This window comes from Rhinolophus hipposideros (assembly GCF_964194185.1).
Source record: "Rhinolophus hipposideros genome assembly, chromosome: 5".
Classification (NCBI taxonomy): domain Eukaryota; kingdom Metazoa; phylum Chordata; class Mammalia; order Chiroptera; family Rhinolophidae; genus Rhinolophus; species Rhinolophus hipposideros.
The window spans coordinates 77884717-77904072 of NC_138051.1; the positions used below are offsets into that span (position 1 = coordinate 77884717).

Genomic DNA, 19356 nt, shown 5'->3' on the forward strand with positions numbered 1-19356 from the left:
CTCAACAACAACAAAAAAAGTTAATAGACTTTAAAAAAAGTCATGTTTAAAATCATACTCATAAGCTCTATAGGTCACTGTGTGTGTGTGTGTGTGTGTGTGTGTGTGTTTCAATCTATTTGGCTAGAATGTGGGTTTAAACTGTCTATTTAGAATGGAAGATTCCAAGAGATTAAGTCTGTACAAATTCTGGTTTCTGGACATAAATGAGAAGGAAGCAGAAAGAAGAAAGACATATAATAAAAGATTTGATCTCTCCTACTCATTTGTTCAACTGATCCTCAGAAAAAATTTTCAGCTCTTAATGAGACCACCCATTTATGAAATCCTCCACTTCTCCCTCTAAATTTCCTGGTTTCATTTTCTTTTTTATCCAGTTTAGATTTCACACTTCATCAATATAACCACTCCTTATACTCAATTCAGTGTTTCCCACGTCTCTTTCCTCCACACTCTCCTAGCAAACTCCAGCTCATCTTCTCCATGACAGCAACAGAGCAGTGGAATATTAAAGAAAATCACACAGCCCAGCAGACTGGCTATTGTCATAACTTCCCAACTAACAACCTCAACCATGGCAACATTACTCTAAAAGCTCCCTGTAGTGGCTGCTTTATATCTTTTCCTCAATATCCCACCCCTCTGCTCCATTCCTCCTTTTAAGACACTTTCATTAGGAAAACAAGCTATCAGATGAAAGCTCCCTACTCTTTCCACAACCAAATCTGTGCCATGCCCCCCAAAAACTGATCCTGTCATCTCTTTTTCCTCTACTTTAAAGTGAGTAAGCCTCTCTAATGACTGTACTATGAAAGGGCTACCAAAGTTTGCTCCTTGCATTATCTCTCTTGCCCTTAAAGACTTCTTACCTTCCATAGTTCATTCTCTCCTGTATCATCAATCTTTCCTCTATAACATCGTTCCCATGACCACAGCAACATGTATGTACCATTATCGCCCATATTTACATATTTTTTAAAGTATCCTATCATTCCCTACACAGCTACACCCCATCCCACCCCCATTTCTCAGTTACCCTTTATAGCCACACTTCTCAAAAAAGTATCAACTCTCAGTCTCTAATTTCTAATCACTATTCAACCTGCTCCAAACTGGTGGCCTCCACAAGTTCACTCAAACAGCCCCTTACACAGACTTAAACAGATGAATGAAGAGAGCTTAATGGAGAGACTATTTACAAAGGTGTGGGCAGGATTAAGGTAACATTTTATTTTAAATGCACTATTATTTTCATCACATATTCTCAAATGGCACTTTTCTTAAGTATTTACTTATCTTCTTGTGCTTCTCTTTCCACTACACTGTAAGCTCCATGAGGGAGAGATTATTAATTCAATTCAAACACCACTGAGGACCCACTACAAGCAAGGAACTGTGATAGGCAACTGTGAGAGTTAGAGAGAATAAGTAAAAGTGACAAGGACCCTGTTCCCAGTGTGTACATAATCTGTTTAGAAAGAAAAATGTATATGTAACTATAATGCAAAGCAGACAATATGCCATATAGTAGTGGTACAAAGTGCTATGGAATCAAAAGAGACAGAGATAAAATGTAGAGAAAGGGATGAATAAGAAAGCCTTCACGTAAGAAGATGGTTCTATTATGGCTTGGAAGGATAACAAAGAAAAAGCATTCAAAGCAGACCAAATAGCCTTAATAAAAAGACAAAAAGGGAGAAAGCATAGGGCATATAGGGAAAGGAGGTTAAAAAAAATCAATGCAGCTACAGCACGATAGAACTATAGTTCTACTGCAATGTTTGATGATGTCAGTTAGGAAATAGGAAACAAAATTTTCAGTGAGTGTGATACAGAACTTAACTTTACCCACTATAAAATGAAAATAGGAAGTATTTTCAAGTAAATGAAAACTAATGTCTTTTCTAGGTCAAAATTCCAAATGGTGGAGCTCATACAACTAGTTTTAAAGTCAAAGACGCTCGTTAAAAGCATCTTTCACCAATGTCATGCGGAATTTATCATGACTTTCAAGGTGGCTTTAAACTATCTGTCTAAACAATAATTTTTCAAAAATCCAACTTATTCTTTCCAAAATTTTAATCCAAAGGGAGTATTTTTAACAACATGGATGGATGAATCTTGAGGGTATCATGCTAAGTAAAATAAGTCAGAGAAGGACAAATACCATATGATTTTACTTATATGTGGAATCTAAAAAATAAAAAAATAAAAATAAATTTAAAAAATAGAAACAGACATATATAGAAAACAAGCTGATGGTTGTCAAAGGGGAGTTGGTAGGGCGATGGGAATTTAAAAGTGGAGGCACAAAAAAGAAACTAGAGTATAGAGCAATAAAATAATCTACTTTACATGATGAAATTTTTAAAATACCTATTAAAATAATTTTACACCCATATATCACTTCAAGTTCTCCAAATTTCAAAGTATTTTAAATACTTCCAAAAGAAAAGCGAAATACTTTAGCGGTATTCTCAAAAGTCATAATTATACTGATATTAACTTATAATACTTTATTATCCACAGGCCTTTATAAAGTCTAACTGGCAGTTGTTCATATATTTGTTCAATAAGAATTTTAAAGGTTAAGAGAAATTCAGAAGAATAATCAACATAATTTTAAAGAATAACAAAGTGAGGGATGGGGCCTCATCATACTGGATATCTAAGTTTACTATAAAGCTACAGTAAATAAAGACAGTACAGTACTGGCTTGGGGATAGGCAAACAGAGAATAAAAACAGCATAGAAATGGGACATATGATTTGAGATCCTCACCGAAGACCAGTGAGGAAAGAACGCTACTCAATAAATGGTGTTGGTAACACTTATTTTCTATATTAAAAAACTGAATTATATTATTCACTATAATTTTCAGGATAATTGAAATATTTTAGCATCAAAAAAGTTTTTGAAGATCATCCAGTCCAACACCATCACTTTATAAAAGAACAAAGACCTGGAGAAGTTAAAACATTTAGGCAAATGAGAATGTGGCAGCACAGGTATTAAACTGGTATCTCATGATTTATTTATTCAAGAATTTACGTTCTCTCATTCAATACACACAAAATGCTTCCCATTTACCCTAACTTCTTCAAGTTGCCCATGACATCAACAATGACACCAAATCAGAAGTGGAGGAAACCACAAAAAGTGTGGTAAAGGAAAAAGCCAATATATATACTTCATTTCCTTCCATCCCCAAATCATCTTTCAAGGACACTGGCCAAAAAATCTAGCCCTCCCCTCAAAAATTAATCTTACCTAAACCCAAACTAATGACAAAGATGAGTTCCACGGTTTCAGTATACAGGGGATTCCAAAAGACAGAAAAGAATTTTAAGAACTGTGATTCTTGTGTCAACACATCATAAATATCTATGAATATCAAGTATTTAGGTAGTGCTGTTACTAGCCCCAACATTTTCCAGGCACAAATTCCATCAATCTCAAATCTCACTCAGTTTGTTTCCAAAAGATGTTAAACATTTACATTTAAGAGATTTTCACAAAGACCAGTTAAACAAACACTGCGGAAGACTGTCTGAAAGTAACTGTTCCAATTCCAACGCCCTATCATTGTACAGAGAGAAACGCCATCTTCCCCAGTACTGTACTCCATCTCAGGTCACTCGGGTTGTCCACAATCTGTTAAGATAAAACTTTCCTTCTATAAATCACCCCCCAGCACACATAACAGGATTGCTGATAGTGAAGGGAGAGAAACTGGTAGAGAGCCTACTTGCAAACTTAGAAATCCCAATTTAAACCTTGGCCACCACTGCCACATGATGATACACTCTATAAAGAATGCACAATTGATTGCATTTAATTTAATCACTTTAGCACTAAGGGGTAAGAGTATGAGCTCTGGAGCCAGAAGTTTTGAATCCCAGTCTACCGCTTGCTCTATGATTTGGGCCAAATTGCTTAACTTCTGTGCCTCAGATTCCTCAACTGGAAAATAATGATAATAGTAGCAACCCTTATAGGTACTATTGTGAGGTTTAAATTAGTGCATGTAAAGCACTTGAACACGCCTGGAATATAGCGTTAGCTGCTGCTAGTATTATTATTACTACCTGATACCTTTACCAGACTATCAGTTCTCACGTGTGGCTCAAACACAGAATAGTTTACTAGCCACATCATGCAATTTTAATGTTCCTGAATCAATGATTCAACATATCAAATTCAAAAAGCAGCTCTACAAAACACAGCCTGAAGTCTTCCTTTTGAATCATTTACTTACCAAAGTTCTGACAAACATTAATCAACAGCAAATGTTTCCTTAACTCCAAGAAATCTGTATGAATTATCACTATGATATGGGACTTCTAAAAAATCTTATACTTGAAATAAACTGTTTTTCATTTGACTTTTAATTACAAATTAATCTGATGTCACACATCAGATGAATAAATCTAGATCGATATATAGTAATGAAACACACTGAACCTTTTATTAAGATATTTACTATCAACCTGCAAATCTGCCTTTGTAAAAGGTTTTGACAACAACGAAAAGAGTAAGTGCTCAACATCTTTAGTCACCTGGAAAATGTAAATTAACACTGTTCTAATATATCACTTTATACCCACCAGAATGGCCAAAAATGAAAGAGACTAACAACCCAAGTAAGTGGTGGCAGAGACATGGAGCAAATGGATCTCACACACTGCTAATGGAAAACCATTTGGCAATTTCTTATAAAGTTAAACACACATCTACCCTGTGACCCAACAATTTCACTCCGAGGTATTCAACCAAGAGAAACGAAACATATGCTCACAAAAGACTTGTACAAGAATGTTTATAGCAGCATTATTTATAACAGGCAAAAACCATAAATAACACAAATGTCTATCAACAGAGTAGAAAAACATATTCATAAAATGGAATTCTGTGCCACCTAGAAAGTTAGCTGTTCTTTACAATAATGAATTGAATTTACTATTCAACGCAAACGATTTATTTTTATTTTCAAAGTCTCATTTTGAAATGCATTTTTAAAAATCCTTAGTTGAAGATAATTTTTATTCTGAAAATAACCTTTTTCGCTTAGTAACTCACTTGAGTTTTCTTGCCACAATATAAACTTTTGAGAAATTTTTTAGTGCTTTAATAGGCAAATAAATCCCAGCGTTTTATTAAGTGATAATCCTATATAAACTGTTAAGTGTATTTGCACATATTTTTTTTTCTTATGCATTCTTGGTGCATGTTCAAAATGAGTAAAGTGTTTTCTCCAGAAATCACCCACACATAGAAAGAAGGCTGGCTTCAAATGGCTACTGAGATGGAAATGGTGTCTTAGGGAGCTACAACTTGGACTTGAGGCAAACTGAATACTTAAACTGTGGTTTAGAGATTACTTTAATGAAATTGTATTTAAAAGGGCATACTACTGCTGTAATTTTCTGTTGATTATGTTTTTAAAAAAATGCAAAACAAAATGAATCTCAAAGACATGTTAAGCAAGAGAAATCATTTAGAAAGGTACAGTAGACCCTCATCCAGGGTTTTGCTTTTCACAGTTTTAGGTACCCGTGGTAAACGGCAGTCTGAAAATATTCAATTTTCCCAACCACTGACATCGTCTGCTCCTGACATCCAATCATCTCCATGTTATGGCTCGATGATACAGGATCATGCAAAGGAGATGATCCCCCTTCTGATTGTGAAAATTAATGAAGTGAAACTTCATTACTACGAAAGTAATGTATAGGAATCTCAGTAGACTTTAGCAGAAGTCTACTAAAAGGAAACCTCTTGACTCTGGAGTCAGGAAGCCAGAACAGTACCCCTGGAGGTCCATTACAGGAAGAACTGTCAATTAGACTCCAACAGACGAGAATCATCAGTTACAGGCCCCAACAGGAAAGATGTACACTGCATTTCCTCCAATAAATCGACTACTCCAGCAACTCAACCAATGAGAAGCAGTCATTACCCTGAATTCCTGCTTTTCTCCAATGAACTTTCATTCAAAACAACCCCTCCCAATTTCCTCCTTTTTCTCTTGTAAAATAATGGCCCTCTTCTTTGTTTGTTGGACTTGCCTATGGCTTTTGCTACAGTTTGTTTGTCCCAAATTGCAATTCTTTGCTGTGCCCAAATAAACCCATTTTTGCTGATAAAATAACTGACTGTTTTAAGGTCAACATGACATACCATCAGCTCAGTAGTAGTCTAATGCTACATCACAATGACTACGTCATTCACCTCCCTTCATCTCATCACGTAGGCATTCTATCATCTCCCATGAACACAAGAGGGTGACTACGGTACAACAAGATGTTTTGAGAGAGAGAGACCCTATTCACATAACTTGTATTAGAGTATACTGTCATAATTGTTCTATTTTATTATTGTTGTTAATCTCTTACTGTGTCTACTTACTTTATAAATTAACTATCATGTATGTATGTATGTATGTATGTATGTATGTATGTATGATGTATGTATAGGACAAAACAGTATATGTAGGGTTTGGCACTATCTGCAGTTTCAGGGATCCACTGGGGGTCTAGGAACGTATCCTCCACAGATATGGGAAGGACTACTGTACAAATGGCATAATTTCATTTATATGAAATTCAAGAACAGATATAATTAAAAAGTAGTTGCAGGGAGCAGAGGGCAGAACTAAATTGAAAGGGACATGAAACAGCTCTGTGCTGATCATTTATGTAAATTAAGCCACAGCTTTCAATATTATCCATCTGTAGATTCCATGTAAAAATTTGCGTCTAGTCAAAGAAAAAATAGACAAAGTACAGGAACATAACTTCACCTTAAAGGAAGTACTTAAAGGTGAATGATCATATTTAAAATGTTCCACTAGTGACCAAATAATACAAATTTCAGAAACCACTTACTGTTTTCTCCTATCAAATTAGCAAATATTTTTAAATGATAAAACTGCTGGCAAAGGTATATATCTCAATCTTACGCCTTGCTAATGGGAATGTAAATTGGTACAACCTTTTAGAAAGCAGTTGTGCAATGTTTTGCTCTCTTGAGAGCCCTAAGAAATGTATACCTTCACTAGATAATTCCACTTATAGGAATCTACCTTAAGAATATAGATATGTGGAGGCTGAGTCACATGTCAGCCAAAGATGGCTGAGCAGAGGTTGCAGTGAGCCTGAGCAGCTGAGGAAGACCAGAGGAAGCACCAGCTGCTGGGAGGAGAGCATAAGGCTCAAGATGGAAAATCATGAACCAGATGATACTGTCAGGGAAAACCAAAATTTTGATATCATAACCAGAAAAACTAACCAACTTCCAGAAGCAGAAAAGGATTTACCTGAATATGGATCAACATATATTGGACTTAGTGCTGCTCTCTGTGGCCTAATAGCAGTCCTTTTTGTCTTAAATGTGGCACAGGCTCGTATAGCTGCAAGCGATCCCATTTTTGACAGTGAACATATCTTACAAAGGCAAGTCTTTGTAAGTTTGCCATTGAATACAAATGATTTGAATTGTGAAAACTGTACCGTAACACGGGATTGATATGTTGGTCTTGATTTCAGTGGTCTGTACTGATTCCTTGGCTATACTGTGAATGGTGGCCTAGCAGCCAGGTATGTCTCAGCCCTGCTACCAGAGAAAGGAAACATCTTAGCCTAATGGATCAGAATTTCTAAGCCTATTTTTAGAAAAATATAATTTTCCCACTTTGCTCCAGACAGGGTTTGCAGCACACCATGGTTCTAGACAATATAAACTACTTATAAATGCTCTTCAGATACCTGGCCTAGAAATTAAGTGACTTTAAGCAAATGTGTACACAGAAATAAAACTGTAAAAATAATTTTAAAAAAAGAATATAGAAATGTGGACAAAGATTTGTTTAGCAATATTCACTGAAGTTGTTTATAATTAGAAATTTACTAATCTAAATGTGAACACTATGGATATTAGTTGCATAAATGATGATATATCCATTAATGGAATATTCTTCAGCTGTTTTAAACTGTTTTCAAATAACTGTAACTCTAGAATGTATGTTTTTAAAAAGCAGGCTCCAAAATTATATACATAGTAAAAATATGCATGAGGAAAAAATAGAGACAATAAATGCTGATGTAATTAAAAAGTAATTAGGGGCCAACATCATAGAAACTATGATTGTATCTCACAAGTGTCTGGGTTTCACTGTAAGAACCCAATGATACCACTCACTAACCAGGTCTACTGGAGGGGGAAAAAAAGACCAAAAGAACATTCATCAAAAGAACACATCATTAAGTATTATTTCAGATACAGATGAACAGCCAACATATCAAAGGATGTCAGTCCTTCAGGTATGCTAACAAATTTATAACAAGTTACAGAATTCAGTATAATGAAAGTATATACCAATCATGTTTAATTTGAGCTAGAGAAAATAATGACATGATTTAGTGATTTTCCACAGGACTGAGCTCAGCTCTTTTACAAAGAAACAAAAGAAGGGAAAGGCACAGCAAGAAGTCAAGCCAGCAACCTGATTTCCCAGGAAATTAGTTCTTACTTGGCAAAGTACTGGCCTCATATTCTAAATAAGTGGAACTCTACAAATAGAGATGAAACACATAATACTCTGTGAAAGATGTATACTTTTTTTCCCTTTGCTCTTAAGATTTCCAAAAGAGAATAATGCCTATTAAAACATGAAAAAAGTTAAAAACCTAGTTAACTGTTGTATAAACAAAGAATAAGTTTCTTTCAAAATGCCAACAAGCTGTAAAATAACTATATTTTTAGTATTTATTATTTTTTAAATGTAAAGGAAAATACCATGCTATTTCTTTCAACTAGGATTATATGGAACAGAAAATTTTGATATTAATGATATTAATTCTGGATTTTAAATTTACCAAGGTTAATTAAAATCCTTATAATTTTTCTCCATGTTTTTAATCATCACTACAGAACATTTCCTTGAATTTATGATTTAAAAAATAAACCCTTAGTATTTGCTCTTCCTTCAGCAAAAGGCTACGTGTAATAATCCAAAAGAAGAGTCTTCTGAAGATAAAAAGGTAATTGGGTAGGGAAATCAAAAAGGGGAAAGTGGGGAGACAGTGAAAGAGAGAAAGAGGGAAAAAAGGGCTATCATAGAAACTTTTCTTCCTGTAAGCCACGTGTTTAAAAATCTGACCAGGATTTCCATTAAGTGGTCCAGCATTGAAGCTTTTGTAGAACTTTGGACACAAGGTTGCCCACGATGGAGAAATGGAGCTCACCTTCATTTAACGTTCAAGCATAAAGTAATTTAAATGTAAGGATTAAATTATATAACCATATATTTAAGTCAGTGAATTCATTTATTCTAAAATGCTTCCCTCAGCACCATGAGCCTAACTGCCACCCTAGACCAAAAGGCCAACAAATTGCTATCTGGTAGAATTAGTGATGAAGCAGAAAATGTTATTAAACTTTTATAACAAGACTATAAACAAAAAGCAATAGTCTCTCAACAAATGGTGCTGCGACAACTAGATATCCATATGCAAAAGAATTAAGTTGGGCCCCTTCTCCATACCATACACAAAAATTAACTCAAAATGGATCATAAACCTAAATGTAAGAGCTAAAACTACATAACTCTTAGAAGAAAATATAAGTATACTAATACATGTGATGGAACGAGAACTGACTCTGGGTGGTGAATACACAATGTGAGATATAGATAATGTATTACAGAACTGTACACCTGAAATCTATGTAACTTTACTAACAATTGTCATCCCAATAACTTTAATTTAAAGGGGGAAAAAATAAAATATAAATGTAAATATTCATGACCTTGGATTAGGAGACAGTTTCTTAGATATTATACCAAAAATACAAGAAAAAAAAAAAAGTTGGACTTCATCAAAATGAAAAGCTTTTATGCTCTGTAGGACAACATGAAAAAAGTAAAACCATAACCTACATTTTGGAAAAAAATATTGCACATCATATATCTGATAAGGGACTTGTATCCAGAATATACAAAGATTTTTTTATAACTCGTAACTCAATAATAAAACACAAATAACTCCATTTTTTAAATGGGCAGGGAATTTCAATAGACATTTCTCCAAAGAAGCCATACAAATGGCCAATAAAACCATGTAAAAATTCTCAACATCATTATCCTACAAGGAAATGCAAAACAAAACCACAATGAATTATTACATCACATCCACTATAATGGCTACAATAACAAAACAAAACAAAAACACACAAATAATAACAAGTGGTGATGAGGAGGTGGAGAAATTGGAATTCCCATTCCCACTGCTGGTGGGAATATAAAATGGTATAGTTGCTTTGGAAAACTGAGTTAATATATGACCCAGCAATTCCACCACTAAGTACATACCTGAGAAATGGAAACACATGTCTGTACAAAAATGTCTACACAAATGTTCATAGCAGTTTTATTTGAATAGCCAAAAACTGGAAATAATCCAATGTCTACGAACAGAAAAATAGATTTTAAAAATTGTGATATATCCATATACTGGAATTCTACTCAGAAATAAAAAGGGAATAAATTACTGATGCACAATATAGATAAAAATCTCAACTTAATTAGGCAGAGTAAAAGAAGCCAGACTTATCTCTCAACAAAAGGAGAATACACCACACAATTCTATTTACCTAAAATTCTAGAAAATGCAAACTAATCTATAATAACTGCAGATTAGTGGTACCTCTGGGGGTGGAAAGAGATGGATTACACAAGAGCACAAGGAAACGTTTAGAGTAGTATGTTCCTTATCCCAGCTGTGGTGTACAAATAGGTTAAAACTCGTAAAATTGTATACTTTCAATATGTCCAATTTCATTGTATGTCAACTATATCTAAACAAGGCTATTCAAAAAAAAAACAAGAATGTATAGTTGGGGGAACAGAAGTATACTAGTGTTTCTAAAATGGCACATTTGGGTAAAAAAAAATGACAGAAAAAGTACGCTGATAGCTTTTACAGATGAGGAATCTTTAGTCAAAATGGTAACTGATCCCTACATGGTAACAGCTGAATTTTCAGCATCCACTGATGGGGCAAATAGTTAAAACAACCAAAACTACTATGAATTCAGTCTAGCCTTTAAAGTAAAGATTTTTAAAATTCATCTCAACATTTATATATAATATACTGGGGGTGCCAAAAAAATGTATACACATGACTTGTATTCATCTTTTGTTATTGGTATATACTGAGTATTACAATTTCAATAGTTTTTTCCTTTCTTAAAATGTGTATACTCTTCATATATGTATACGTGTATATATGTACAAAAGTTCTATATATACATGTATGTGCCTGTGTATTAGTCTACAGATATCTGATAAACAAATGGATTTGAGAACCTTTTACTAACTGCAGAAAATATGTACATATGTACAAGTTCTAGATATATATGTACATATAGATGCATGTGTACATTTAGAATTTACTACTTTTGTCTACAGATAATATTTGATGAGCAAATGGATTTGAGAATCCTTTACTAACAGCAGAAAACATCCACCCTCAATCCAAAGAGTTGCAGATAACAGACTGAGAACTATTGATAGGGATATTCAATGTCAAGGAGATTTAATACTAAAACATTAGCTTAAATAAAAGTAAGGTCTAATGAAAAATTTACCTAATAGGTTACATAGCTATAACTCACAATCGAAAAAAATTTAGGGACTTTTTATGGCACTGCTAATCTGAGTGTAAATAATTAAGAATTTACTGTGACTTAAAGGCAAAAATGCACCTGTATTAAAATAAAGATTCAAGTTTTTCCACAGATTGACTGGACTAAAAATAAGACAACAGAGTCAAGAATTCAAGATTGCTTTTAATATCTAATGAAGTTTAAGTTTCATAGTTCAACTTTATATCCAACACTTTTAAAGTCCATGTAAAAAATAAAAATAAAACACAGAAAAAGCTTTCACCTTCTATCCGCAATCCTGAATCCTTACAATAGTAGCTAACATTTATTAAACATTTAGCATGAGCTAAGCACTGTGTTAAACACTTTACATGAATTATGTTATAGAATCCTCAAAGCGATTTATTTTACAGGTGAGAAAACTGAATCTAAGAGTTAACGAGCTTAAGGAAGTACAGCTGGATTTGAACTCAGGCAATTAGAGTTCATTTACTTGTCATAAAACTCAACCCCCAATCAGGATCTCTTCATCATTCATTCAATATCAAAACAGATAAAACAAAGTCCTGACTGTAAAAATGTACAACTTTATGAAGAGATTCAACCTATTACAAAATAACTTTAAAAAAAAAATCCTCAACAATATGATAAAATACCAAAATGTATGGTTTCTAAAATTAGACTAGAATGTAAGAGATCATTAGGGAATGAACAGCTTGGTGTAACATGTTAATGTTAACATTTTTAGAAATGATAACTAGTTCTGTAAATGGACATTTACAGTTCATTTTCTTGCCAATATTTTCAATACAGTATTTAGTACCGCATTCCTTGCAAGAGTAAGGAAGACTTGGCTATGGTAGAAAATATCATTCCTAAATACTACCAATAGCAAATAATTTTCAAAAATAAGAATGAATCAACTCTTTAAAACAATTAACCATTCAAACATTATGTTCATTAATGAAATTTAAAGAAAGCCCATTACATTATGAATGTTACGAAAATCACACAGCTGCTTTTATCAGAGACACTTTGAGATAACATAGCTGTTAACAGCTTTCTATAGATAAAGAAGGATGTTTCTTTCACCTACCAAACCTTTAACTAAGGAAGGTACAGGACTTATGAACTAAAATGTACTTCTACTTGGAATATCGAAGAGGAATGTATTAACTGTAGGGAAGACAACTTCTTTCTCACTGGCATATAGAACTAATTTTAAATAATTATATCTATAATGTTCAATTGTTTTTTCTAGTCGTAGGGTGAATGGATCCCACTGTTAACAAAAACTCTTGGAAGAGGATCAGATACTGATAGAGACAGCTAGTGACCACACAATAAAATATTAGCCTCATTTGCTACATATTTTAGTCTAATCCAACAAACTAAACCAACTACAAAAACAAACTCAGGTAGTAAATGCTTAAAATGCATGTAAAATTTAAAAGTCAACTCTGGTTTTCCTAACTGCCATTAATCACAGTATCTGGACTATTAGCCACCCCTAGAAAGACAAATCTGTAACAGGCCTAATACCGTTATAATTATTAATAATTAACATCACCATGTATTGAGTGCCCATGATGGACAAGGAAGGCACTATACAAAATGCTTTCCATTTAATTCTCACCGTCAGCATGGCAAGGAGGATATTATAAGCTCCATTTTATGGATGACAAAACTAAGACTAAGAAGTTTAATAAACTACCCAATTAGTAAATAACAGAGCCAGGATTCAGAAACATGGTCATACAATTATAAAATTTGGACTTTGTCCATTCTATCATGCTTCCTCAAAACACAAATAATGTTTTTTTTCAATTTCATCATACGGTAGGTACAAATATACTTCTGTCACCATCAGGCTATTCTATGGTTCTCTGAGATTCCAGATTGAAAATAAAAGGTTACCTTGATTAAAGAATACAGACAGCTAAAATTCCTTATAACAAAGTTGGTTGTATTAAAAGTAATTAAATAAACCTTCAGAAATGATGCAAAGCAGCACCCTATGACACCACTGAAAGGCACCCAAGGTGTACTTGTGCACAGCTGACCAGGACACAAGCATCACGAGCTTTTACTTTTCTAAGGTCAAAGGTAGCCAAGGGCAATCTTCAATGAAGTTATTAGTTTTGCTTTTTTTTCTGTGTTCCTGGCTTCCCTGACTTTGCCTTTCTTTTTTCAGTAGCCGAGCAGTGTTCTACAGCTTTCAATCCCTCTTCCTCCCTAAACTGGAAAAAATCGGATCAAATAATCATTCTCCTAATTAACTACATATAGTACCTTAATTAAAACAAGTTACCACAACTAAGATTTTGCTATCGAATCAAAGAACTCAAGGCTTTGATCCTGATTAGTAGAATGTAAAGTATCAGCAAGCAAGTGGGGAGAAATAGAGTTTGGGTGGGGAGAGAAGAGGAAGTCACTGAACATTAATTAGTAATATAGCAGCTCCTTGGTCAATCCATTTAAGATGACTGGGGATCTCTTTCTATTGCTTAATCCCAGAATCCAGTGGAAAAGACCGGTGGGAAGGCTTGGCCTAGTTACAATTGCTGGGGACCTATTCCCAAGAGCTGTAGAAGCAGAGACAAGTGTCCGGCCTTCTTCTAAATCCAAATGATCCTGCCCAGGCTCCCATCCTCTAGGACTAGCAATTCTCAAGTCTATTCACTTGTACTCTGACACGTTTTCCTGAGTGGAAGAAACAAAGGAAGAGTTATAGCAACCAGTGGAAACTGCATAGAACAAAAAATACGTCCATGGGAGAACGTTGCAAATAGGATCATCTTCCTTTACATATGTCACTCCAGGAAAACTGCCAAGAAAGGCTCGCTCCTCTAGACATACTTCCTGCAGATCCTGCAGACTCCTCCTTAAACACATGTCAGTATTCTCCTCATTCTCCCTTAGTTTCAAGCTCCGTTTTGCCCCAAGATTTTCAAGTGCATATTTTATATTCTCAAAAATATATGGCAGTATCATAATGACATCCTGTTTACCAGTACCTGTGTCTCACATCTGAACAAACCTCCGAAAGCCTGACACGGTATTTCCACTTTTAATACTGAAATTTCCAATATGTTGTATTACTGAAACAGATTTTCTTTGCAAATAAAGCATTTATCATGTCAAGATAAAAAAAAAAAATAAGAGATCACATTTTTAAAATATATTTAAGGAGTATAATTGTTTCCTTTCTCCCTAGCCCTATCAAGGAAACATCACAGTTCAGATATTGGCAGAATTCAAGATCTATTCTGTAGAAATCAAAATCCATTAAACAATAGATGTATGTCGGCAAGTCCAAAACAAAATGTGGCGTTTCAAGTACTCTATTAAATAAGACTTTTTCTGAAGGTGGTAAGTTCACCAAGAGACCTTTTCTAATAAAAGGAATTCTCCCAGCAAACCAAAAACTAGATATAGGGGTTTTGTACTTTGACAGAACTAGATTTTTCAGGCACCAACATTTCCATTAGGATTTACTGGATGGATAATTAGAGGGCAAGAAGCAGAGACAGCAGATCAGAGCTATTTAGAAAAAGACAAAAACTTTACCAAAATAAAAAATAAACAACTCGTGTTAGTTGAACTTCCACTTTTTTAAATCATTTACATGAATAATCTTTGACATGTGAAGCTGAGTCTCATTAAATTGTACAGTCAGGAGCACACAGTTTCTTTGGGATTTAAAAACCACTATAAGATTAAGAAATCTCACTGTAAAATGAGTTGAGCAATCAAAGCTATTCATAGATACATATGATTAAATTATGGATGAATAATAGCTCAATTGAATAAAGTCCATTTAGTAAGAAACAAGTAAGTAATCAAACTGGTCAATGTTCAAAATTATGAAGAATGAACTTTTATGTTTTTCCCACATTTGAGTTTTAGGATTTTGCCTTCCTCCATCAGTTAGTAAAGAATTGAAGGAGTTACACAAATGTGCCCACCAAATGTATTACAATGTAATACAATAATTTAAAGAACCATTTTGGTGGTAGGGATTCTACATTTAACTCAGTGCAAGGAATTCAAAAGTTTTTATTCTTGGAACCTCTGTCACAAAAAATTAGTAAATTTGTTTGGTGAAAAGATTGATTTTGTTTTTCAATTCAAATATGCAATGATTATATGTTTTGCGATCTTCCAAGTCAAAAAAAATTTTTTTTAACAAAACATAAAAATCTTTAATAGAACTAAAAACGATTTTTCAGAGAGGAAAAAATTATCTTAAAATCCTAATGCAAAGCTACACCAACAGTTTCCTCACAATGTCATAAAAATATTAATGAAAAGGTTACATAAATCCACTAGATTAAAGATTTTTAAGAGAGTTGCAAGAATTTCTATTTTCAACGCTTCTTTTCTCTGTTCTTATGTCCATAAAAACAGATCTAAATCAACTCTAAGTAATAAACCATCTAGTTTTTTTATAGAAAAATCAAACCAAACACAGCACAAAACATACATATATTCTCAATATATCTTAAAGTATTGTAGATTACATTTAGGTCCCTCAAACTAGTTAAATTTACATATGCCACATTCAGTTCATTCTCACTGGAGAAAACCATCAAAACAAAAGTACCTGCTTAATAAACTACTTTGTTAAGCCTCTACCCCAGGTGCATTTTACTGTCAAGTATTATCACTGTTTCTTCTCTCTTCAAAACCACAGAAATCTAAAATACACAAGTATATTTAGTTCCCTTAAAAATGCTTTTGTATGTTTTGTATTAGTGTAAGGCAATGAAAAGTTTTAAGATACTTTTACTTCTTTTACTTTTACTTCTTTACTTTTACTGCTTTTTTTCTTTTAAAAATGTGTCTTATTTGGGTTTTGTTTATTTTTCTATACATCAACTGTTCTCGAACCAGTCCATTTTAGTGTTAGTTGTTTACTGTCAATTTGTCTCTGTATACTTAGGTTTTTCACAGACAATGCTTTAGGGTACAGTAGTAAAAAAAAAAGAAAGAAAGGAAAAACAAAAGGGCACAAGTGAAACAAAAGTGTACCACATCTGAGAAACACCACTCTATTTCATTTCTCTGCCTCAAATTCCCTTAAGTCTTCATGCCAAAGATTCTCAATATCTAAAAAAAGGCACACCACACTATGTGATAAGGCAAACACAGGAGAAAACAAATTAAAAACTGAAGAAATTTTATGAACTGTTTCACCACCTGAGGAAGAATTACCACAAAAAGAAGAAAAACAAAGAAATAAACAACAAACTCAGTCCCGAGATACCTCTGCTGTAGGATTGCTTTTGTTGCACTGCATGGCTCAAAACAGTTTTTCAAACTCTTCACTGTCAGAAATACAGTTTACATTGTGCCCTGGTACCCACATGTATGAGAAAAACTTAGGAAAACAATACTTTTCCTTACCATGTGCAACGCTGGTCAATTCTGTTCTATTTCATTGTATTTTTCAATGCTAGTGACAACCTACTAAAAACAGATTTTATAAACTACTAAATCATGATCCATAGTTTGAAAAACAGGCTTACAATGGAGTATCCCTTATATTATTAGGATCTTTTTGCAATTTGCCTGTCTCTAGCAGAGGAGACAGGAATTTTAAGGGTGCTCCATTATCACTGTTTTCATTTAAAGCAAGTGGTTCTTAAAGTGGACCAACATAGATAGCATCACCTGAGGTCAAGGCAAATTCTCAGGCCCCACTCAGACGGACGGAATCAGAAAAGTGCGGGGCCAGCAGTCTTTCTTTCACCAAGCCCTCCAGGTATTCTGGTGCTAAAGTTTGAGAACCACCTCATTAGAGAACTCTGGTCTTTCTTCATACTCTATTTAACAATCCGGTGCACAGCGCTTACTCTACACCGGGCACTATTCTAAAAGTTCTACAGATATTAACTCGCGGGAAAAAACAACACTACGAAGTAGGAATTATTATCATCCCTATTATACAGATAAGGAAACATTTGCACAGAGAGGTTATGTTGTCCAAGCTACGAGGCAGAACTAGAATTCAAACTTATTTCTAATTTGGCAAGGGTATGTCTATCCTCTTCACGACTTCTCCTCGTTCTGCTTAAGTCCCCAGACCTACCCCTTTATATTGCTCCCTTTTTCCCTTTCAAATTCCCCATCCTGTCAATGTCTGTATTCTCTAACACTATTGCTGGCATCCTCACACAAATGCCTTAAGCACTGCAATGCAAGTCAGTGACCCTCGCTGTTAGAACCCTTTCTCTGGTCCTAGATGGCATCTCAGTATCATGACGCTGGAGTTTCTTCTATTTCTGAAGTTCTTCGAGCGTATTAATGGCCTCCCTGTTAATTTCTCCTGTCTACCGTTCTGCTCCGTTTCCACAAGACCACCGCTCTCTTCCTGAGCAACTTTCTCGTTCCCTCCTACTACGCCCCATCTTTTACTCCCTTCCTACAAGGAAATCACTTCTCCCCGCCCACCTGCGTATCATTTTGCTTGACTCCTTCTCAGAGAGAATTTCCACTCCCCAGCGAGACCCCTCACCCCAGTCTCACACCCGAACTACTCCTGGGGGATGTTTTTTCCCTGGTGTCCGGGAATCCCTAGACCCAGGAGTTCCCAGTCTAGTTTTGGGAGCCTAGACCAGCGGTGGGAGGCAGGGCGCTCCGGTTCCTCCCCAAGTGTCCAAGGTCTCCACGGGTCCGACCCTCCTTACACCCGCAGCTCTTTAACTCCCCAGGAGCCCTCCTCCCTCCAACAGCCACTTTTCTCGGGAGGGTCGCCAGGCCCCTCCCTGCCTTTCCTCGACGCCCTCGCCGAGACCCAGGCCGCTTCCTGTCACCCGGACCCCCGCCGCTCGGTCTCCCTTCTCCCCCGGATCCCGGCCACTCCCAGTTTTCCGAACCCCCAGATCTCTCCGCTCGGGCAGCTCCCGGGCTGCCCAGATTGCCTCGCACAGCCTGTCCCGGGTCTTCCCGAGTCACCCTGCCCTCGGACCAGGTCGTTACGGGTCACCTCGGGTCACCCCTCTCCCTGGGACCCCGGCCGCTCCCGTCCCCTCAAGGATCTATCACACTCATACATACGCGCGCACACACAACCGCGGTCAGTGCCCCAGACCCGCGCAGCAGTACGTCCCAAGGGACCTCCCGGCCTGACCCGCTTGGGTCCGGCCCCACCTACCTGGCCGACGCGAACTCCGCCGCCTGGAGCGACGCCAGTCTCCCACTAGCCCAGGCAGCGCGAACTCGCCGCCGCCCCCGCCTCCGCCCTGGCCCCGGCCCCGGCCCGACCCAACCCGCAGTCCAGGGCCCCTTCCTCTGGCCTCCGCCCCCGCAGCGCCGATCTGGAGTTTCCGCCCCGCGACGGCACCCAGACCTCAGGCCCGCGTTACCGGCACTCACCTGCCGCTGGCCCCGACCAACTCCAGCGCCACTGCCTCTACCTCGGCCGCCAGTAGCCAGCCACCAAGCGCCACCACCTCCCCCATGACAACAGGCCCTCCCCGTTTTATACTTCCTACCTCTCCATTGGATAGTGGGGAGGCGGCTCTCTGCTCTGATTGGTTGGTTTATCTGTCTGTCATCGCTTCCTTACCGCCCCTTTTCCTGGACCCGGTATTAGCCCCCGCCTGGACCTGGAGCGTTCTAGACCAAGCTTTAGTTGTAATTGGTTGATGGTTGGACAGTTCGAAGTTATGATAGGTTGTCTGAAGT

The 19356-nt window shown here is 36.2% G+C and overlaps 1 protein-coding gene and 1 pseudogene across 18 annotated transcripts in view; one reads left to right on the plus strand and one right to left on the minus strand.

Moving 5' to 3' along the window:
* NUMB (NUMB endocytic adaptor protein) overlaps positions 1-19147 on the minus strand; it is a 134215-nt gene extending 115068 nt beyond the window's left edge. For 6 of the 17 annotated variants that reach the window (XM_081049909.1, XM_081049915.1, XM_081049906.1 and 3 more), the window contains exon 1: positions 19045-19139. The gene's annotated coding sequence lies outside the window, so the exon portion shown is untranslated. The other 11 variants (XM_081049908.1, XM_081049912.1, XM_081049903.1 and 8 more) reach the window with 8 other exon arrangements.
* LOC308497911 (transmembrane protein 126A-like) lies at positions 7219-7786 on the plus strand (annotated as a pseudogene). The gene has a single exon. The product of its transcript is annotated as a transmembrane protein 126A-like (transcript).
* Positions 19148-19356: the final 209 nt, after the last annotated feature.